This window comes from Triticum aestivum, chromosome 3B (assembly GCF_018294505.1).
Source record: "Triticum aestivum cultivar Chinese Spring chromosome 3B, IWGSC CS RefSeq v2.1, whole genome shotgun sequence".
Taxonomy (NCBI): domain Eukaryota; kingdom Viridiplantae; phylum Streptophyta; class Magnoliopsida; order Poales; family Poaceae; genus Triticum; species Triticum aestivum.
The window spans coordinates 560,009,476-560,029,701 of record NC_057801.1 but is presented as its reverse complement, the minus strand read 5'-3'; positions in this window follow the sequence as shown (position 1 = coordinate 560,029,701).

Here is a 20,226-nt window from a genome sequence, read left to right as displayed (position 1 = left end):
ATTACGATCACGATGAACAAGATGCATCAGATAAAACTTCTGGTGAAATTCCAGCTTCAATCGTTTATAGTCCCAAGATCCCGTATCATCACATAGCCTATACCATGTCAATGCATCTCCCTTCAAAGATAAAGGGAAGACCTTCCTCTTAATAACATCATCGGGTATACCTGCAAGCTTAAATAATCCACAAACTTCATCCACATAGATAAGGTGTAAATCAGGATGCAATGTTCCATCTCCTGCAAAGGGATTATCTAGCAGTTTTTCTATCATACCCGAAGGAATCTCAAAGTAAACATTTTCAATAGGTTCAGTAGGTTGAGGAGCAACTCTTTGCTCTACTGGTCGGGGCGAAGATACCCCGAACAAGCCCCTCAAAGGATTAGTTTCCATAGTAACAAGTGACAGTAAATTTCAGCACACTATATAAATGTTTCCTTACCAAGTAAGAGTGTCGAACCCAATGAGGAGCAGAAGGAAATGGCAAGCTGCTTTCAGTAAGGTATTCTTTGCAAGCACTGAAATTGTAGTTAACAGATAGTTTTGTGATAAGATAACTTGTAACGGGTAATGAGCAATGAAAGTAAATAAGGTGCAGCAAGGTGGCCCAATCCTTTTTGTAGCAAAGGACAATCCTGGAAAATTTCTTATAACGAGAAAAGCGCTCCCGAGGACACATGGGAATTATCATCAAGCTAGTTTTCATCACGCTCATATGATTTGCGTTCGTTACTTTGATAATTTGATATGTGGGTGGACCGGTGCTTGGGTCCTGTCCTTTCTTGGACAAGCATCCTGCTTATGATTAACCCCTATTGCAAGCATCCGCAACTACAAAAGAAGTATTAAGGTAAACCTAACCATAGCATGAAACTAGTGGATCCAAATCAGTCCCTTACGAAGCAACACATAAACTAGGGTTTGAGCTTCTGTCACTCTAGCAACCCATCATCTACTTATCATCTACTCAGTACTCACAAAGCATATTCATGTTCATGATCAGAGGGGTATTAATATGCATTAAGGATCTGAACAAATAATTTTCCACAAGATAAACCAACTAGCATCAACTACAAGGAGTAATCAACACTACTAGCAACCCACAGGTACCAATCTGAGGTTTGGGTACAAAGATTGGATACAAGAGATGAACTAGGGTTTGAGAGGAGATGGTGCTGGTGAAGATGTTGATGGAGATTGACCCCCTCCCGATGAGAGGATCATTGGGGATGACGATGGTGATGATTTCCCCCTCCCGGAGGGACGTTTCCCCGGCACAACAGCTCCGCTGGAGCCCTAGATAGGTTCCGCCAAGGTTCCGCCTCGTGGCGGCGGAGTTTCGTCCTGTAAGCTTGCTTATGATTTTTTCCAAGGTAAAAGACTTCATATAGCAGAAGATGGGCACCGGAGGGCCACCAGGGGGCCCACGAGGCAGGGGGCGCGCCCAGTAGGGGTGGGCGCGCCCACCACCCTCGTGGCCTGGGTGTGGGCCCCCTCTGGTACTTCTTTCGCTCAATAATTCTTATTAATCCCAAAAATGACTTTCGTGGAGTTTCAGGACTTTTGCAGCTGTGCAGAATAGGTTTCCAATATTTGCTCCTTTTTTAGCCCAGAATCCCAGCTACCGGCATTCTCCCTCTTCATGATAAACCTTGTAAAATAAGAGAGAATAGCCATAAGTATGGTGACATAACGTGTAATAACAACCCATAATGCAATAAATGTCGATATAAAAGCATGATGCAAAATAGACGTATTAGGGAGGAAGTGGGATGGGCCGGCCGGCTGGCTGGCCGACTGGTCCTGCCAAGCGGGTAAGGCCCAGGAAGAGAGGGGGGTCCTTTTCATTTTATTTAAACCTTTTATATTTCTGTTTTAATTAGATTAGGGCATTAAACCACTTTGCAAAAATGTTGGTTCACCACAAATATTAACAAATGAAAATTTGCCACATGATGAACATTTTATTTTAGACATTTGAAAACTTTTGAGTTTGACTTGATTTTGAATTTTGAATATAGAGTGGGTTTGAAACATCATGGGTTTAACAACAGTAATCATGATGGTGTGGCATCATTGGCAGTGAATTATTGTAGCTTAATTATCCGGGCATCACAATTCTCCTCCACTATAAGAAATCTCGTCCCGAGATTTAAGGGGTCAAGTAAGGGGGAAAGACTCAAGAAGGACGGAGCTCAACACAAGATAGGTACATGGGGGCTATCTTAGTGAACATGGCATAGAGGCACCGCTCGAGTCAAAATTCAAGAAAGACGTCGAGAGCAAGGTAAGGAGGTGCAATAAGAAGCTGCAACCGGTAGGCAATCGTTAGTTGCCTGAAACAGAGGGTGAAAGGGGGTTCAGAGCAATGGGAACAAGTATTGCGTCTGATAGCAGAATAGATCACTAGGAAGGTGGCTCGTGATTTAGTTACGAAGCCAAGTGCGAGGAGCAATTTTGGAAAACGGGGATGTACAGGAGAGTCAGGTTTCGATCCTGTGGAACTGTGGGTTATGGGCCCACCATGTGGGTTAATAGCAAGAAGGCGCTAATCATTTGGCATGGTCATGATAGCAAGGCAGGTTAGAGGATATATAGCATGTCAATTATGTTGGCAACAACGTTGGTACCAATGGCGAGGGACGAAGAGAACCATTTTCCTGCTCGTCAAGACGAGGCGGACCAATAGGCAAAGTTCTCGTCCATCGGTGGCTACCGGAATGTCATCAACAATAGTAACAAGGTCTTACTGACAGAGCTTCTACACTAAGGTGTATACATAAGTAGGGAATTATCACTGCTTAGATATGTTAGGTTACAAGAAAGGTTAAACAAAACAATGGAAAGGAAAGTGTAGACTCGAATCAGTTATCGGTGTTCTCGAGTGTCTAATAACTCGGAACCCATGGAAAATTTGAGTCAGCAAGAAATAATAGTTAATGAAGAAATCATAAGAAGTTACATAGTTCTGTGATATTCTCGAGGTATCAGAGGGTAATGCTCGAGGGTAGAGCAGAATAGAGGTTGGACCGGTGAAAAAGATTTGTCAAAGACAAGTACTTTAACTTGTCCGAGAAATGGGATCAAAGAAGAACTATGGTCAGAACCACGGTTGCAAAGGACCAAATATAAAGATGAACTTATCACAAGGGGATTATTATTATAATAAGAAGCTTCCATGATAAGTTCCACATCGGGTCCATGGGCATGAACACAAGGTTCAAGGTCGACTCCCACTTCTTCAATGCATAACCTTTCATTCACTTCTCGCATTCGAAGAAGTTGGGGCATTGAAATTTTAACCGAAGAAACACTAGTACATATAACCCGCATAATCTTCTGGTTCACATGGATTTAGGAAAGACAAAGATTCAACCCATTAGGGCATCTTAGGAACATACACCACAAACTTCACGAGTACTCAAGCTTGGAAGTAGAGCATGGTTAAGGAAACAGAAGATACAATTTACCAAGGCATTATGCATCCCAGGGAAGGCTCGCAAGGTTATTGAATATGAAGGATGTTGTCGGATAAAATCCACAAAGGATCAGGTGGTCCACGAGGGATCTGATGTGAGCAACAATTCTCAACCAGAAGAAGAAAGAATGCAAGGAGAACAGATTATAGAAACATCTGACTAATTCAAGGTTCAAATGCAAAGGAATTATGGTTCCCAAGTTAAGGGATTAGAAGCAAACGCTCTAATCAAGAATGGATAAGTTGAATAGACATAGATCAAAAAATCAATCAAGGTTTGATTTGTTGAACACCGGCTCATGTCCAGGGTGACGTCTGAGCCGATGGGAAGAATTCTAATTGTGATTGATGATTGCTAGCATTCATAATCAAATCGAATCAATGCTTGAAATTACGATGACAAAGGCTACTAATGAGTATTGCTAGACATATGGAAGTAACCATAATGCAAGCAGATAAGTATTTGCAAAGCAATGGTTGGATAGGATTGTCGAAAGATTAGATAGTATTTCAAAGTATCTTGTGAATCACTTGATCAACTAGGAACGAACAAATCCTCGATAAGTGTGAGGAATTATCCATAGCTGTATTCATGTGGCAAGGAATCGCAAGGCAGTCACACGGGGGATTCTTAAAAGTCAGAGAATAATTCGATGCATCTTGTAATAACAAGAGCAACTGGGAATGATTGTATGACGACAAGTGTAGGATGTTACCCACAAGGATTTATCGGTGGTAGGGATCGCAATGGCGAAGGGTACAAGGGTCTCAGGAAAACAACAGAGAGTATCTTCGGAATCTTCTGGTGAAGCAGGCCATCATCTGAAATGAAGGGGCTCTCCAGGAGAAAGTATTTACAAGAACCTAGAGTTAGAGTTACCAAAACAATTTAACCCAGATAGAAGAGAGATCAGAATTCCAGAGTATAGACGAGGAGTAAAAGATCCTAATACCACCTAATGGCGACGTAGGCCCGTAAGCCACACAACCATGTAAGTAAAATAGTTTTTCAATGACTGGACTCAACTTCGGTCGAGTTGGAAAGGGGGTTCCTATAGGCAGTCGGCTCTGATACCAACTTGTGACGCCCCCTATTCGATCGTACACTAATCATACACGCAAATGTGTACGATCAAGATCAGGGACTCACGGGAAGATATCACAACACAACTCTAGACACAAATTAAAATAATACAAGCTTTATATTACAAGCCAGAGGGCTCGAATACAAAATCTCGATACACAAGAGTCAGCGGAAGCAACAATATCTGAGTACACACATACGTTAAACAAGGATGCCTTAAGAAGGCTAGCACAAACATCAACAATCGAATAGGCAAGGCCTCCTGCCTGGGACCTCCTAACTACTCCTGGTCTTCAGCGGCCTCCATGTAGTAGTATCCGTCGACAGTGGTATCTGGCTCCAGAGAAGCACCATCTGGATGCAACAACCGGAAAGAAGTAAGAAGGGGGGAAAGGGGTAGCAAAGCAACCGTGAGTACTCATCCAAAGTACTCGCAAGCATCAGATCTATACTAAGTATGCATTGGTATCCAATGGAAGTGTTGTATCTGTGGACTGAACTACAGAATGCCAGAATAGAGAGGAAGGCCTAGCCTATCGAAGACTAGCATCTTCAAGCAGCTCCAAGCATCTTGCAGCATGTAGAAGAGTAAAGAATAGCAGTTTATATTTAACAAACATGTTGTGGCATTAACGCCCAGAGATCCTTTCTCGACTCCCTGCGAGAAAGCAATCCCGGAGCCAACACCTCCAGCACATATCTCAAGTAACCAGTTCTAGTTGTAATAGATCAGGATACAAGTCTGAACGTCCATTACCGTGGACATGGTATTCGAATATATATCTTCCCTGCAGGGTGCACCACGTTACCCAACATGCTCGATCACTCTAGCCGGACACACTTTCCTGGGTCATGCCCGGCCTCAGAAGATCAACACGTCGCGGCCCTACCTAGGCTCAGCAGAGAGGTCCCTGTCGGTCTACATCCTAAGCACTCCGGGGTCTTGGTCCCATCGCCCATTGCACTCCGGGTCATTGTGTGCAGGGTGAATACCAGCGCCGCCTCAGATGGTCAGCACGATCCGACCGTGCCACAATGCTGAACTGGACGTCTGACAAAGCTTCGGGTGATACTGCGATGTCGAGGCCCATAACTATTCTTGCGTGGTGGTTAGTGCATAAAGGCCAGAGGCCAACTCAGAACAAATACCAAAACCTGTTAGTGCATTGGGGGTTCACGGAGACGAGCAGAGACTCACGATAATGTGACCCCGTCGCCCCGTCTCATGGACTTACGGCAAGGGCCCAGAATGCCCAGCCGTGCCTCGTAGAAAACTCGCGGGTGCTCTACGGGCCCGCCCGACTTTCACATCAACTCACGGGTACCCCTCAAGGCCGACCCTACTTCAATAATGGTCTCAAGTAAAGTCCGGGTAACCGTGTGTCCAAACATCAAAGGGAAAACCCGAGGAATCACCCTCGATGGATTCCACTCGATGTAATCATCAAGGTGAACGTAAGAGGAACCACCCTCGAGGTTCACACTTAAGGGGTTGCACGACAGAGTCGTATCGGAAGTGGTTAAGGAGGAATCACCTTTGATGACCACGACCGAATAGCTACACTATAGAGATCTCATCAGGAGTGATGTATGAGGTACCACCCTCGAACTCGATGGTAACTCTGTAGAGTCGAGCAACAAAAGGGGCATGATGTGATGTGAGGTGTCGGGCTCTGGTGGTCGATCACGTTGATCGAGGCGTCAATGATGAAGCAGGGGCAACAAGGACAAGTGGGGGTCACTGATGGATCACTAACCAACCTATACTAAGCAGCTTAGGATAAGCAGGTCAGGTACAACAGCAGGTTACAAAAGCAAGCTATGCATCAGAATAAGAGCAATCAATAACAGTAGCAAAATCTAATGCAAGCATGAGAGAATGGAATGGGTGATACCGGGATGATCAAGGGGGGGCTTGCCTGGAAGCTCCGCTAAAAGGGAAGAAGGGTCGTCGTCGAGGTAGTCTATCACAGGGACATCAGCAGCGGTCTCGGGGTCTACCGGAGAGAAGAGGGAGAATAAACAATAAATAAAGAGCAAACAAGTGCGACAAGGCAACAAGCAGCGCTAGGGGTGTTCTAACGCGGCACTACATGCTACCGGCGAAGGGGGACAACATCCGGGAATGCTTTCCCGAAGTTTGACATTTTCGGACAAACGAACAGGAGGGGGAAGGTTGCATGTCTAGGTACTTAGGGGCACCTGATAGGCATGTGGTTAGCGTATCCGGGTCCGTCTCATTTTCCTGATCAACTTTCATGTATAAAACTTGTTCATCCGATTTACGGATTATTTTCTATGATTTTTCAAAGATTTTAAGCAATTTTTGGATTTATTATTAATTTGAAAATAATGAGTAAATGCTAGGCGCACCCAGATCTGTGTATGCAGAAGTGTACCATAGGGTGACATGTGGGTCCATGGGGTCCCAGTTGACCAGTCAACGATTGACTGGTCAACAGGGGTGGGGCCCCCTGTCATACTCACATTTAGCTAATTAATAGTTTTAATTAGTTAAACTAGGTAATTAGCCTAATTAAACCAGATTAATCTAATTAAATAATTAATTAAATTAATTGTTATTATTATTACTAAACATATTTTTTAAAAGACCAGGGCGTCGGGCCCGCTGGCAGTGGCACCAAGCCAGCCCAGCGGGGCGGGTGTTTACGGGTGCGGGCGCCCGTGCCCGAGGGGTTCGTAGCCAGGGCCGGGGAACTGCACGCCAAGGGGGTGGACGTCGTGTTCTGCGTCTCCGTCAATGCTGCCTTCTTGATGCGATGAGGTGCTGCTGCTCTCGTACGGCAACGGGGAGCTGACGCGCGCCATGGGCGTGGAGCTGGACCTGTCAGACAAGCCGGTGGGGCACGGGGTTCAGTCGCGCCGCTCGTCCGTGAGGCTACCAACGGAGGGTACTATTGGCATGCTCCAGGCGCCACGGGCTGCTGCTGCTGCTCACCGGTGTCGAGCGTCGGTAAGGTGGTGCTGCCCGATGCACATAAGAAGGAGATCTGGACGAGGGGGAGAGAAGGAGTGGGGAATGAGGGGGCAAGTGGGGGAGAAATATCTGGGGGGAGGCCTCGGTGGAGGCCTTATCCTCTCCGGGTGTCGCCATCGACGTGGTTCGGCAGGGCGAGCCCCTCGGTCGGATGAGCAGTGCGGGGGGAGGAGATGACCGCACAAGGGGGGAGTGGGATCGGCCGGTCGGCTGGCTGGCCGACTGGGCCTGCCAAGCGGGTAAGGCCCAGGAAGAGAGGGGGGTCCTTTTCATTTTATTTAAACCTTTTATATTTCTGTTTTAATTAGATTAGGGCATTAAACCACTTTGCAAAAATGTTGGTTCACCACAAATATTAACAAATGAAAATTTGCCACATGATGAACATTTTATTTTAGACATTTGAAAACTTTTGAGTTTGACTTGATTTTGAATTTAGAATATAGAGTGGGTTTGAAACATCACGAGTTTAACAACAGTAATCATGATGACGTGGCATCATTGGCAGGGAATTACTGTAGCTTAATTATCCGGGCGTCACAGGCTGAAACTCTCACAAGTGGGCAAACTGGGCGTTGTCGTCGGGTCAATGGCTTGACTGTTAACTCTAACTAGTGGGGTCGCGTAGGCGTGCATGCAACTGACCGCGATCATGGGGTAGCACGTGTCCCTGGAACATGCCAGAAACATCCCATCGTATAGGAGGGGGAACCGCGTCACCCCACCATTTCCCCCCAAATCCCCTCCCTGTCGCATCGTCTCCCTCTCTCCCACTGCTTCGTCTCGCTCTCCTCCACCACACCGTCTCGCTCCCCCCCCCCCACCGCATCCTCGTCCTCACCTTCATTGCCTCCCTCATGGCGGGCGCTCGTGGCGATGTCGGCGCAGCGACTGGAGATCTGCAGGGCACCGTGACCGCGACAGATGCACTACAGGACGTTGGCGGCATCCACGGTGGTGCGAGAAAACTCGCAACCGCTGTTGCAGCTGTGGATGTAGAAAAGGAGGTGGCGGGCTCTGCCTCGACGCTGCCGGAGCTGAAGGTAACGGCATCGAGCGGCGCAGTCCATCCAGATGCGCGGCCTGGCGAGGAGAAGGTGGTACAGGAGGTACTTCCATTTTCTTGTACCCTAGATGCAATCCCTATTTAGATTGTAGAGTTAGTCCCTAGTTTCATTGGTTGGATTGTGATTCTTAGGGTAGTACAGATGGTTAGAGTGGTTGGTTTGAGGGATGGGGTTTTCTGTATGGGGGGATGGGGGTTTTTTTATGGGTTTTTTTGGATTACATTCATTGCAAAAATGCTAGACAGGTCTTAATGAGAGATAGGGATCTCTGTGCTTAAATGCTACATGGGATTATTAGATTTTTTTGAATGTTACACAGATTGGGGTTTTGAATGCTACAGACATGTATGCTTTTTGTTTTTGAATGCTACACAGATTGGTGTTTTGAATGTCATATGCCCAAATGGAATGCATTAATTTTGATGTACCTATCAATTGATTAAGAACTTACTTGATTCATCAGTATATAAATTTGTCCACAATATGTAGTTATATTAGCTTTGTTGTTCGAAGTGTGTGCATGACAATGGAAAATGCAAATAGGATCATAGTATGGATAATATGATTAAGGGTTCCCTATGATCAATGTGTCATGTGTGCATATACCCTATCTAAATTGTCAGTTGGCTTCTGTATTTACTAGTAATGGATGCAACTGTATATTCAGGATGATGATTCTGTGGGGAATAAGAGGAAGCTGACCCTTACTGGGTTCGACCCATACGATCTAGAGTATAGTGACGACGAAGAATATGAGGTAAGCCTACTTGAAATTTGGATTGTTCATTTAGTTCCTTTGACATGGTGTATATGAATCTATAATGTATTAATGTAATTCATTCATGTGTGCAGTATGATTCTGGAGAAGATGTGTACAATGGCAACGTCGCGTCCTTCACTGCGAAGGAGGTGGAGAAGATTAGGGCCAAGGGAGTTGCTTCCTTCTACAACCGCAAGATCAAGAAGTGGCACTGCCCCTACTGCACCACCAAGCCAAAGCCAAAGGATGGCCGCTTTGATCACCTTGTGTCTCATGCAGAGGATGTAGCGATTCGCGGGGAGGACTACAAGATCAGGGTCCAGCATGCTACGCTCACGAAGGCCCTGACTCCGGTGTGATGTGATGATGTTTTATCTTTGGGATACTTTTGGTAAACTGAATGTGGCTGTTTGGTAAACTTTGTGTGGTGGTATCTAAACTTTGTGTGTGATCTATGGTAGTAACGTATTATGCTATCTATATGTGTCTGTCCTTAAATTTGCCTGTGGTGTATGGTATGTTCTGTTTAGATGTTGTGAGCTATGAGTTTAGGTGCTGCAATGATCACACATGTTGCTTCACAAACATGCTGCAAAGAATAAGCAAAAAGAGCAAATACTCCATAATTTGATCAAAACAACATTTAAATGAAGATAGTCCATCATTTGATCAAGTATTCCAATAACATAGCAAAAAAAATTAAATGAAGATAGTCCATCATTTGATCAAGTATTCCAATAAAAGAGCAAAAAACAACATTTAAATGAAGATAGTCCATCATTTGATCAAATATTCCAATAACAGTGCAAAAAACATTTAAATGAAGATAGTCCATCATTTGATCAAGTATTCCAATAACAGAGCAACAAAACAACTTTTAAATGAAGATAGTCCATCATTTGATCAAGTATTCCAATAATAGAGCAAAAAAACAACATTTAAATGAAGATAGTCCATCATTTGATCAAGTATTCCAATAACAGAGCAAAAAAACATTTAAATGAAGATAGTCCACCACTTGATCAAGTATTCCAATAACAGAGCAAAAAACAATGTTTAAATGAAGATAGTCTATTATTTGATCAAATGTTCCAATAACAGATCAAATATTCCAATTTGAATTTGAGGCAAAATTTGAATTTCAACCAACACTTGAGCCAAATATTTATTATTAACACCTATTCAATCTATATAGTGTAGATTCAAAGTCTCATTATTTATTGAATTAATCTTCATATTTTTACGTCTTTTTGAAAATTTATGCTTTAATAGAAAACCATTAAAAACATGTTTAAAATATGAAAATGAAAACTAAGTTCAGATCCTTCTTATTCACTTTGAAATCAAGCTTTGATGAATTTTTTGTTTTTTTTTTCAAAAACCTAAGGGAACCCTACCTCCTCTCCTTGAACACTCTGCAACGTTCTACTAGATAGCTCATATGTGTGAAGGTTTTTTCATGAAAATGTCCATAGACCAAGTTTATGATTTTTGGTTGGTAACATGTCACATAAGACAACACTATGCGCAGGTTTTATATTTTTTGATTTTTTTAAATTAATGGTGCTCATTTGACCTCGATCGTGCCACCTAGGTTTTTTTGAAAATTTCCATATACCAAGTTTAGTATTTTTTTCCTCGTTAGTGTGTCTTATAAAACGACGAATGACAAAGGTTTCATATATTTTTTAAAATTAGTTATGCTTAGTCAAAGCCATGATAACCCCGTTGACCAGCTCAAAACCCCTCTAAACCCTGTGGGGTTTCACCTAACCCTAGCTCCGAACATCAGCCGTCCGATCATACACTAGCGTCAAACGACAGCCCTCGGATGTGGTCTTCTAGAAGGGCTGGCTGCATGCAGGCTCCGCGCCATTGGATCAGATGGACGGATCCACATTATTGGATCGTGGGGCGATCCGCGAGATATTCTCCCATTGGTTGTGCTTGCCCACCATTAACTCTGCGGAAAAAAAACGTAGTTATTGGGCCCAAAATGAAACCAAGCTCTAGTTGCACCATCGCATTGGCTCTATTGTTTTTTTTTGCTTGACCCTTGTTTTGAGTTCCCGAGGCCGCGGTGGATGTGAAAATGAGCTAGTTCACATTTGACCCCATTGCTGCCATGGCGAACTAAACATGTTGCACTATGGCTATTTAAGCCACCCATCACCTTCTTCTTCCTCTCACATCCCTCATCTATCTCCCATCCTTTGCCATCAGCCCTTCTTGTTCTTCGACCCCACTTCTTCAACCATGCAGTACACCGGACCAACCTACCGCTTCCCACCCATCATGCCAGAGAGGCTCAACCCTGCCGGCATGTATGTTTAGCGTACACTACGTGTGTGGGCGATATCAAGGTGGAGGACCGCAAGGGGCCTCACCGAGTTCTTCCTCGTGGTCGGCTACCGCCACCTCCCACGTGGATCTCCAAGAATGTTCCGCGTTGAGGAGGTCATCCAAAACGGGGTGGTGGTTGCTATACTTGCCCACTTCACCAACCCCTTCGACGCCATCTACCTCCTCGGCCGTGTGTTTTGGTGTGGCTGCGAGTTCATCGCTTTCACCACCCACAACATCTTCACGGAGTACAGCAACATCTTCCCCACCGCGTCGCGCATGCACACTCTATCGCACCCCATCGACAACACCTTGAGGAGCAGTGAAGGGCGCCCGAAGGAGCGAGGTAGAGGAGGAGCGAGGTGGAAAAGGCGGTGGCTAGGGTTTAGAACCCTCTATCTTTTTTTTCTTTTTCCGTTTGAATCTATGTTATGTTATTAAGTAGTAATTGAACTATATGATCGTGCTATGGGCTTATTGGCCCTATCTATGTTATGTTATTAAGTTCTATTATTAAGTTTTCTATCTATCATGTTATTAAGTTCTTGCTAGTTTGTACTTGTTTTTGAATTATTGATTGTTTTCTGAGAGAGCTCGCTTTGTTCGTAAGCACCTACTGCATGCATAGCTACACAAGCCACCACCACATTGAGGAAGCTTCCTCGGTGACGAGGGTTTTGAGTTCCTTATGGTGATGGTGTGCTTACTCACCATCTCCATAAGAATACGAAACATAGTGAGCTTCTTTCCTTTGAGGGAGCCCATGAACTTATTTAGTTTAGCAAGCATAGAATCATCTATATCATCATCATCATAATTATCCTCTACATCAAGATACTCATCACAAGGAGTAGAAGGAGTGAAAAGAGGAGGGTTTGACCGTGGGGTTACCTTGACCTTGTCAAGAGAGCTTTGGCCCTCTCCATCTTCTACAACGGCGTTTGCCACTAGGCACTTGTGAGCGTTTCCCTTGTAGTCTTTCATATAGTTGTAGGTGACAACATCACCACTCTTGTTGACCAGCCTCAAAGTGTTTTGAGAATCTTGAGCTATGTAGCCAAAAAAATAAAAAAAGTGTTCAATTTATTTGTCGTAGCAAAATGGGTGCAGATGCGAGTGGATCGAAAATGATCAAACGATGTTCTAAATTGAGGAGACAAGCATCGGTGCATGCGAGTAGTGACCCTCGCTGCGTCCGTTGCGGCTGGCATGCACGAAAGCGGCTCGGTCGGCATACATCGGCGCATGCAGGTAGGCTATTTGCGTGCATGCATAGCAGGCTAGCTGGATACATCATGCATGCATTGCAGGCTTCTGTCGTTGCGACGCGCGCAGGCGTTTCATGCAACGGCCCAACAGGCCAACGAAACCACGACCCAACGGTCGAATAACGCCACCGTCCAAGGCTGCCCCACTTGTCAGGTCCAACGAGTGACACAATCCAGCGCGGCCCCACTCGTCAGAGTTAATGGTCAAAGCACTGACCCGACGCCATCCACCATTTGTGACCATTTCTGAGGGTTTCGAACAAGAGAGTGGGAAAAAGTGAGAAAACGTTAAGAGCGTGGGGATGGATGAGTATCCCTAAGGAACCAGGGGCACAAATGTAAAAAAAACCTTTGGTCTTTGCCTTGATTGGATTTCGTCTGCTGTTTGCAACTGCTCTAAAAATCAAATAAATCCTCCAACTCTTATAATCCTTCTCCTTGATCCAAAACTTTACCCAATGATCATGCCATGTGTATAGGACAGAATATTATTTTCTTACAAAAATAATTTGGCCAAAAAGCATTTTCTAAATTAAGTTTTCCAAAAACCCCTGAATTGAGACATGAACTACAAGTACTTAATTTAAGATATGATAAATCTTTCAAAAAGTATATTTGACTCCTATTAGATATAGGACTCCCAAAACCACAAAAATGTTATTTTAAAAGCTATTTTGCTATTTTATTTAAAGGCTTTTTCTTAAGGCTAGAAATGGTCTTTAATAGGTTAAAATTATTTTAATGTTTCAAAAATATTTGAGAAAATTTAGAGAAACTCACTGGATATATATTTTCCATATATGTGAGTTTTAACACATGGTCATGTTCAAAATATTGGCCAAATCCCTCAAAAACCCTTTCTGGATACTTCAAGCTTTTGAAATATTTACAAAGGAAATATTCTCTAAAAATTCCAACAAAATTCTAGCATGTCAAAAATGCCCTATTTGGTGATCTTTCCAAGTCTCATGTTTTGGAGAACAAGATAATATCACCAAAACCCCTCAAACCCATTTATGTCCATTTTGAAGTTTGAGCAACTTTACATTGCCAAACATGTCCAAATGCTTTCAAACTTGGTACACATTATCAAGTGGTCTAATTATTCATCTAGACCAAATGGCACAAGTTGGAGAACAAGATAACTTGATCAAAGTGCCCAAAACCCTCTCTGTCAATATCCAAGTTTGAACAACTTTGCATTGACAACTATCTCCTTTTTATCCCAATTTTTGTGTACATGTTCAAATCCTCAAATGATGACACTACATCAAGTGGTGCATCAAGGAGAAGAGATTAGCTTAGCTAGATCTAAGCAAATCCATTTCTGTTGATTTTTAGGGTTTGCCAAAGTTACATTGGCAACTTTCTTCAAATGGGCTCAAACTTGGTGATCAATCTCAATCCTATATGCCATTTGATCCTGTTAATTATTATGTAAAAAGGGATTAATTTGCTTGTCCAAAAGTCCATCAAACACCTTCTGGTACTTTTCCAAAACCATCAATTGGACCACTTTCACTGTTCTCCTTTGCCTCAAAATTTTACCAGAGCTTCTCCTGATCATCATCCACCTCCAGTAAGGTTTGCAAGCCCATAGCTCAATTATTGAGGGGTGAAACCCCTCACTTTACCTCTGTGGGTAGCACTATTCATCTCTCTCTCCACCTCCTCTCTCACTTCAGAAGCACTCCAGAGCATCCTATGCTTTCTCCCACTTATTCTACCCCTCCTAGACCGCCTAGACACAAAGGGACACGACCATGGCACATAAAGTATGCCATGGCGTGCAGAGCTCGCGCCCTGGAGCATGCTACAGTGCACCCCCGCACTGTAGCTCGCTCTCCCCAAGGCCCCCGACAGCTTTGGGCATCGGGATCGTGTCCCCCGAGGCCGCCTCGACGTGCGTGACACGCCACCATGTCACACCCCTCCTCCCTTCCCACTTTATCCCTCCACATGCCTCTCTATCTCCACTTCTCGCTCTTCCCCACTCCCAATCGCCACCCTGCACCACCAGCTCGTTGGCCGAGCCGCCCGAGCTCGAGACCGACCTCGAACTCCACTGCCTCGGCTCGTCGATGATCTCACGGTATAGGCCTCCTCCGGCCCTCGTTTCCCCCTCTCTAGAACCGCGACAGACCCCTGATCCTTTCCCCCACCTCATCGTCGTGTTTTGCAGTCGGAGTCGACTCCGACAACCTCTTCCCGAAGCCCTTCGCCGCGAGACCTCGTCGCCGGCGAACCAGGCATCCCAACGACCAACTCCGGCACCCCCCGCACGGTGACTCCCTCCTGAGTCCAACAGTGCCCCCCCACTCCTCCCACTGTGCCCTGCATCAATGCCGGTGAGCATGTCGGCCCCTCTGCCGTGAGGTTGGAGATGACAGGTGGGGCCCACCTGTCATCCTCACCTCTCTCTCACCCTCGCTCTCTCCCACTGGAAGCTGGGCCAGGCCCGTCGGGTTTAAAAAAACCTGGCGCGCGCACGTCGGCTCGCTTGGGCCTCTTTTGCCCTCTGGGCCTGCTGCACTGTGGCCGAATTGGCCCAGTTGCACAGTGCCACTTCTTCTTTTTCTTTTTACAGAAACTTGCAGAAATTCCACAGGATAGAATATTTGTCAAAATGAAATAATTCCAACTCCTAAATTCTTCTAAAAAAATCTACATATTTAATGGTATAACTTTCATACACATCTATCACACTTTTATGTACTGTTCAAATTTGAGCATTTAAATCCCTCTTTGAAAATCCATTTTTTTTCTTTCAATAGCTCCAACATTCTTAGTTTTCACCCTAATTTTTAACAAAATTTAGATGGACATTTTTAGGAGCACTTTTATTTTCTGTTTGTGCTATGGTCTTATTGTGTGCCCGTTACTTTGCGACGTTAGATTACGAAGTTGACGAAGGAGTTGGACCAGAAGAATTTGAAGACCTCGAAGGCTTTGTTGAGCCAGGCAAGCAGCCCTTTGACCATGATACCCCTCTCGTGTTCATCGATACTTTTCCGAGTGCATGATGATGATGATGATGACCTCGTTATGGATTGTTGCATTTGATGCATCCCCATTGATACTTGCATGTTCATAGCTCTACCTTGGGCTTGGAGACACAATGAATACTTGATGTTGGCGCATGATGTTGCATCTATGCCATGATCATCCCTTGGTTACATTCTTTCGAAAAAAACCTCGGGTGCCCCTAATGCCCATGGGTGATGTTGCGTTAGGTCACCACTTGATGACGAAGTGGTGCACCGAAGTAGGTGGAAATGTGTTGTTTACAGAGATGGATTAGATTTAAGATTGTCTACCATCCCAACCAAACATGTACAACCACACTACCCCTTATGGGACGGGGCATTATTGATTACCTAGTCCGATACTAGCATGGTGCCCACGTTACTAGTGACGGGTGTGACGGGAGTTCACTCTCGGGATGGGTTCGTGCTTGGATAGGCGGCCATGACTGTATTTACATGGCATCGGACACACCATTGGTCCCTTCGTGTAGTTGTGAAAGTGAAAGGGCAGAGTCCCAAGATCTTTATGATTATACACGAGGGTCGTGCACCAACGAGTAGACTCTATGTTAGTGTCGCCTAGGGAAAGATAGTGATCGGGAGCTTACCCCGGGTACTTGAGGTATTGCTGGTCGTGGTTGACACGGAAGCTTCCCGGATCTTGCGGGTAAAGTGTACAACCTCTGCAGTGTCAAACTATTCGAATAACCGTGTCCACGGTCAAGGACAGTTGGGTGGTGCTGCTTAGACTATGTCCATATGTTTCTGAAAAACAACACGGTTTGGTAATATTGTTGATATGATTCATGAGGAAGTCACGATGAGCTTGAGCATGAGTTGTTCATAACTCTTTCTCGATGTTGATGTCTATAACCTACTAATACTTGTTGCAGACGCATTCATGTCCTTGATAAATGTTGATCATACTTGCATGAGAAAAGCTAGCTTTCCACAAAAATGCCAATTTTGAAGTAGGGCCTTGCATAATTATTCTGTTATCACTCTTGGGTTGCTTGCGAGTACATTCAAAGTACTCACTGGCTTGCCACTGGTTATTTTATTAGCCAAGCATGAAAGGACAGGAGTAAGATGAAGAGTTCTTTGGTGACAAACATGCAAGCTAGGACGCTTCCCAGTCAGAATGCATGTAGGGTTAAGGCAGATGGCATGGGTTCATGCAATCGTTGAAGATTTCCGCTGCAAGTTTAGGAAGACTTGGCCATAAAGGTCAAATTTGAGTAAACCGGTATGTACTGGATGTAAGACTCTTGTTATTCAGTTTCTGCGTGTTCAGTGAGCATTGATCTCTAGGATGACTGTACACGGGCATTCGGTGATCACAACTTATGAGTCGGGGTCCCCATAGTGGCGCAGCGTGCCACAGGGCCGGCCGAACCCCAGGGCCAGGCTCGCCACCATGCAACCAAAAAGTCGCGAACCACGTGATGAACGGGCGGAACAGCGAGCGGCCACCAAGGGTGGCGAACCTGGGAGCGGTGGGCGGGAGCAGAACGAAGGTGGCGTCCCGGCGAGAGGGCTCCCGCAGCTCCGCACAGGGAGAGGAGGCCATACGTCAGGACACCAGAGCCGCACCCCTATTTGAATGCCCTGCGACACCCCAGCGGCGAGGGCTACGGCATCGGCTCCAGCCGACGGGAGCACTCGAAGCCGACGAGGGGTGGGCATGGAGGAAGCCCCGATGCTGATGAGCGCGACTACCACGCATTCAGGGCATCGGTCCCCTGGACGGGCTTACGCTCGGTGGAGGGCAGGTGTGCCAAGAGAAGGCGGCGGATTGAACGGCCCAAGGCGTCATCTTCCTCCTCCGCAATGTCCGCCCAGATCGCAGCGGCAAAGCGGACGGTGATGGTTAGGGGAGCGCCACTCACCGGCGAGGGCGTGACAGAGGAGGGGGTCGCAGCGGGGGGTGTCACCGACGGGGAGGGGGCAGCCGGTGGGGATCCAACAGTTCAGCCTAATTTAGTATTTCAAAATCTGCGATCTACAGGCAACAGTTCAGCCTGATTTAGTATTTGAAATGCTTGAAGTCATTAGTCATTGAATGCTAAGACCTCTTCCAATTCAAAGGTGCTTAGATGAGGTGCTAAGAGCATGGTTAATAGTATAGCCAACTGATGACTATAAGAAACTGTCATGTCATGTATAGCCATCATCTATAGTCACTCATATAGTAGTGTCGGCTACAAGGTTGGCTATAACATTACTACTTTTTTCAACCTTCTCTCTTTCTCTTTCTTCATATTTATTGTATTTGTCTAGGAATCCGCATATAGCTAGGCTCCTGCATGAGAGCCTACTCCCCTTACTTTTTCATCTCTCTCTCCTCCACATAGGCAAAAATGACATGTAAGCAGGCTATAAGCCCACTATTATACTTGCTCTAAGTGCATTAAATACCTTAGCAACTCAACTCCCCAATGCATAGGTGCTTAACTTGTTGCTAAGCACACTTTATTTAATGAGTTAGCACCTAAAGTCTTTCATGCATTGGTCAAATTGCTTCATTTAAGTGGTTTACTTAGGTTCTCGCGCTTGGCATTGGTTCTTCATGGGGTCACCAAAATGCTCTCTCCCCTCCTTAAATGTTGCACCATGTAATTTTTTTGCTTATGTGGCTGCTTAGCACCTGTCCATGGTGGAGCACTGGAAAGGGCCTAAGTGCATGGATGCTAGAACAAGTATGTGTCACAGGATCCTACCGGTGATTTGCTTATCAAGACTCCCTTGAGGTAGATATTCAAAGCAGAGTATCCTTGTCGGACATCTGCCAAGACAAGCTCTCCCTCGTGATCTATCATTTCCCCTTGTGTGTTAGAGCAATATCCTAATAACCGTACTATATTTTGGTGCTTTGCCTTCATCAAACAATGAACCTCTTCCCTGAATCTCTTGTCATCAATATCAACCATTTCGAAAAGCTTCTTCACAGCAACCGTGCCATTGTCAAGTATTCCCTATAACCACAACGTGCTTTGGCACCATCAACTTAAGTTTCACATAAAAAGTGATGAGGAAAAGGGCAGCTGACTAGCTGAGAGTTACCACATATTCATACCTTATAAACCCTTGCAAAGCCACCGCAACCAATGTCTTTGTAAACAGAGAAACCACTGGCCTTTGGTTCTGCGCTTTCATCAAATAGAATACACTCCATTTCATTTTGTGGGGTAAAAGCTTGGCGATCCATTTGGAGTTAGAAACAAATTACCCCTGAAAGAAGAAAGTGTGTAACTTTGCGAAAATAGTTACCTAAAAGCGTAATCATGTGATAGTTTTGACGAAATAAATGTAGCCTTGCGATAGTTACATTCAGGGCAGAACTACACAAAGAGAGTGAATTGCAGAAAACCACCACATTGAAGCCTAGGGTTGCAGAAAAGACTCTTCTACGATTTTGTGCCAGAAAACACTGATTTTGGTCCTTATCATTTGCAGAATACACCTAACCGTCTGTTGGGGCATTTTAAGCACTATTATGACAGGTGGGGCCCGATTTTGAGGACGTGGCATAACACCCACGAGCTCACGCCATCTGACGGTGCTACAGTGGCAACGGACGCGCCGTCTCGATCAAAATAGCACGGGTCCCTTATCCACCTCATTCTCCCCCTTTCACCACTCTACTCTCCTCTGTCTCTCTTTCTCCCCGTGCTCCATGGCGATGGCGAGCCCTAACGATGGCGGGGGAGTGGATGCCACCGGCGGGGGAGTGGATGGAGGCTGCAGCGGAGGGTTGCTTCCTGGCGGCGAATCGATCGAAGTGGAGGAGGTGTGCGGCAGCTCAAACCCTAGTCGGGACCCGAAGAGGAGAGCGCCGTCGCCGTCGCTTGAGTACCGCACCGCCGGCGCTCTTGCCCATGCTGTGCAAGCTACTCCGACGGGTAGCCATCAATGGGCTTCTGCATTTGGTGGCGTTGAGTAAGTTCTCCCCCTCTTTTACTATGGATTCTAGGGTTAGGGTTCAATTTCTCATAGTTCAATAGTTAGGCTTCGATTTGAATGAACTGTAGGTCATTATTGTTTGTAGTCTAACCTCTGATATGTATCCTATCAGTTAGATGAATTTGCTTCAGTGTATGAAGTTAACTGAATTTCTCAGTGTACAAAAGGTTTTCAATTTACTGAATATTGTTTATTATCCATAGTTAACTGAATATGCACTGTATATAGTGTATAGT